The sequence below is a fragment of the Hemiscyllium ocellatum genome, chromosome 10, assembly GCF_020745735.1.
Source record: "Hemiscyllium ocellatum isolate sHemOce1 chromosome 10, sHemOce1.pat.X.cur, whole genome shotgun sequence".
Lineage (NCBI taxonomy): Eukaryota > Metazoa > Chordata > Chondrichthyes > Orectolobiformes > Hemiscylliidae > Hemiscyllium > Hemiscyllium ocellatum.
The window spans coordinates 72,799,525-72,803,843 of NC_083410.1; positions in this window are offsets into that span (position 1 = coordinate 72,799,525).

Sequence of the window (4,319 nt, forward strand, 5' to 3'; positions counted from 1 at the left end):
AGATGACGTCCATCGCTCTACCTTCATCAATCCTCTTTGTTACTTCAAAAAAAAACTCAATCAAGTTTGATACATGAATTAGTCCTTGCCTTTCCAAATGTGTGAATCTTGTCCCCAGGATTCTCTCCAACTTGCTTCCCTCCAACATCAGGCTTACTAGTCTATAGTTCCCTAACTCCTTTTCCTTACCACCTTTCTTAGACAGTGGCACCATGTTAGCCAATTGCCAGTCTTGCAGCACATCGCCTGTGACTATCAATGATACAGATATCTCAGCAAAGGGCTAACCAATCAGTTCCCTTGCTTCCCACAGAGTTCTAGGGTACACCTGATCAGATCATGTGGATTTCTCCACTTTAATGCATTTCAAGGCAGCCAGCACCAGCACCACCACCCCTAATATTGACTTTTTTCAAGATGGCACCATCTACTTCCCCACATCTTATGTTCCATGTCTCCATGGTAAACACTGATACAAAATACTCGTTTAGAATCCCCCACACCCCCAGTCTCCTGCAGCTCCACTCATAGGCTGAATTGTTGATCTTTTGAGGGGCTCTATTCTCTCCCTAGTTACCCTCTTTGCCCTTAACATATATAAGAACTTTTTTTTTCGATTCTTCTTAACCCTAAGCCAAAGCTATCTCCTGTTCCTTTTTTTTGCCCTTCTGAATTCCCTTTTAAGTACACTCCTCCTCCCTTATACTCTTGGATTCACTTAATCTCCTGCCTATAACTGACAAATGCTTCCTTTTGCTTAGTGGGTGGCACAGTGGTGAGCACTGCTGCCTCACAGCGCCAGTGACCCGGTTCAATTCCCACCTCAGGCAACTGACTCTGGAGTTTGCACATTCTCCCTGTATCTGCATGGGTTTCGTCCGGGTGCTCTGGTTTCCTTCCACAGTCCAAAAACGTGCAGGTTAGGTGAATTGGCCATGCTAAATTGCCTGTAGTGTAGGGAAATGGGTCTGGGTAGTTGCGCTTTGGTGGATCTGTTTCCACACTAAGTAACCTAGAAATCTAAAAAAACCTCCATTTCTCTAGTCATCCAGCATTCCTTGCACCTACCAGGCTTTCCTTTCTCCCTAACAGGAATATATTGTCTCTTGGGACTCTATCTTTCTTTTTGGCAGGGTTCCTATTTTCCAGGTGTCCCTTCACCACCTGCGAATGTCTGCCCTCCATCAGCTTTTGAAAGTTCTTGCCGAATGCTCTTTTAAAATTACTCTTCCTCCAACTTCAGCTTTTTAGGTCCGGTCTAAACTTTTTCATCAATATTTTAAAACTAATACAATTATGGTTGCTGACTCCAAAGTGCTCTTACACTGACCCTGCAGCCACTTGCTCTGCCTTCCCAAGATTAGATAAAGTTTTGCACTTTCTCTAGGAGGTACACCCACATACTGAATCAGAAAATTTCCTTGTACACATTTTACAGATTCTTCTCCATCTAAACCCTTAACAATATGGCAGTCCCAGTCTGTTTGGAAAGTTTAAAACTCCCCTACCATAACCACGCTATTCTTGCAGGTAACTGAAATCTCCTTACATACTTCTTCTCAATTTCCCACAGACTGTTAGGGGATCTAAAAGAAAATTCAAATAAGGTGTTCATCCCATTTTTTTATTTCTCAATTCTACCCAAGTAAATTCCCTGGATGTAATGTTAAGATTAGATTACTTACAGTGTGGAAACAGGCCCTTCGGCCCAACAAGTCCACACCGACCCGCCGAAGCGCAATCCACCCATACCCCTACATTTACCCCTTACCTAACACTATGGGCAATTTACATGGCCAATACACCTGACCCGCACATCTTTGGACTGTGGGAGGAAACCGGAGCACCCGGAGGAAACCCACGCAGACGCGGGGAGAACGTGCAAACTCCACACAGTCAGTCGCCTGAGTCGGGAATTGAACCCAGGTCCCTGGCGCTGTGAGGCAGCAGTGCTAACCACTGTGCCACCGTGCCGACCACCACTGTGCCACCGTGCCGTCTTCCCTGGAATATCCTCAAGTGCAGCAGAAATGTTTTCCCTTATCAAAAACATCACTCATGTCTCTCTTCTCCTTCCCCTTCTTTCCCCCCCCCCCCCCCCCCCCCCCCCCCCCCCCCCATCCTTCCTATACCATTTGTATCCTGGAACATTAAGCTGCCAGTTCTGTCCATTCCTGAGCTACATTTCTGTAATTGCTATGACATCCCAGTCCCATGTTCCCAACCATGCCCTGAGTTCATCTCCCTTTTCTGTTAGACCTCTTGCATTGAAGTGAGTACGGTTTAATTTCAGTCCTACCTGACTGTGTGTGTGTTTGACTGTCTCCTTTTCCCAACTGTACCAGCATCAGATTGATCTTTCCTCACCATCTCCCTGGGTTTCAGCACCTTCTTGTCTGCCACCCCCAACCTTTATTAGTTTTAAATCATCCCAAATCTCCCTGCCAGTAAATTTGTTCCCTTCCAATTCAGGTGCAATCCATCCTCCTTATACAGGTCGGCACGGTGGCACAGTGGTTAGCACTGCTGCCTCACAGCACCTGTAGACCTGGGTTCAATTCCCGACTCAGGCGACTGACTGTGTGGAGTTTGCACGTTCTCCCCGTGTCTGCGTGGGTTTCCTCCGGGTGCTCCGGTTTCCTCCCACAGTCACAAAGATGTGCGGGTCAGGTGAATTGGCCAAGCTAAATTGCCCGTAGTGTTAGGTAAGGGGTAAATGTAGGGGTATGGGTGGGTTGCGCTTCGGCGGGTCAGTGTGGACTTGTTGGGCCGAAGGGCCTGTTTCCACACACTAAGTCTAATCTAGGTCACCTCTACCTCTGAAGACATTCCAATGATCCAAAAATATGAACCCTTCTCCCATTCACTAGCTCCTCATCTGGTCTGTCCTCAGATTCCTACCCTCACAAGCTCATAGCACTGGGAGTGGTCCAGATATTACTATCCTCGGATTTTTAAATTCCTGCCTAACATTTTTTATATTTTCCTTTCAGAGTCTCATCCTTTTCCCTTCCTATGTCATTAGTTCCAATGTATACAGTGACCTGCTGATCCCTCTCCTCTGAGAACATTCTGCACCTCTGAGACCTCCTCGATCCTGGCACCAGGGAAGCAACACACCATTCCTAATTTTCGCTGCTGGCCGCAAAAGTCTTTCTGTGGCTGTGGCTATCGCACACCATCACTTGGCACCTGACTACCCACATTCCCCTCATTGCATTGGAGCCTGTCTCAACACTGGAAACTTTTCTGTTTGTGCTACATTCCCCTGAGAGTTGATCACCCTCTACATTTTCCAAAACAGCACACTTGTTTGAAATGGGAATGGCCTCAGAAGATTCCTGCCTACCCCTCTACCTTTTTTTTCCCTGGCGTTAACCCATCTACTTGGCTGTGTCTGCGGCTTTTCTCCCTTCCTATAAACTGCCATCCATCACGTCCCCAGCTTTTGTAAATTGCTCATTGCCTCTAACTGTTGCTCCAATCAATCCATGCGATGTAATAGGATTCACAACCAAACTCACTACTGCAGACATAATCATTATAACATGGAAACTCCCTAAACTCCCACATCGACAGGAAGAGCATATCACTTTACTAAAGGCCGCTTTTGCTCTTTCACAATCTACAGACCCTGAAAATAGCACCATCATTTTGCTTTAAAAAATAATAGTCCGGACTAACTTAGTAACTGTGGTATATATTTTTAATTGAGACAGATTTCAATAAAATATTTCTTTCCCAAGAAAGAACCCACAATCAGGGATGGTCAGCATGACTTTGTTAGGCATGACTTTCTCCTAACAACAAATCTGGTTGAATTTTGATGTGTTGACCAGGTATGTAGATAAGGTAAAAACAATGACTGCAGATGCTGGAAACCAGATTCTGGATTAGTGGTGCTGGAAGAGCACAGCAGTTCAGGCAGCATCCGAGGTGCAGTAAAACCAACATTTCGGGCAAAAGCCTTTCATCAGGAATAAAGCAGAGACCCTGAAGCGTGGAGAGATAAGGTAGAGGGTGGGGGTGGAGAAAGTAGCATAGCATAGAGTACAATAGGTGAATGGTGGAGGGAATGAAGGTGATAGGTCAGGGGTGGAGTGGATAGGTGGAAAAGAAGGTGGACAGGTCATGGGGACAGTGCTGAGCTGGAAGTTTGAAATTAGGGTGAGGTGAGGAAGGGGAAATGAGGAAACTGTTGAAGTCCACATTGATGCCCTAGGGTTGAAGTGTTCCGAGGCGGAAGATGAGGCGTTCTTCCTCCAGGCATCTGGTGAGGGAGCAGCGGTGAAGGAGGCCCAGGACCTCCATGTCCTGAG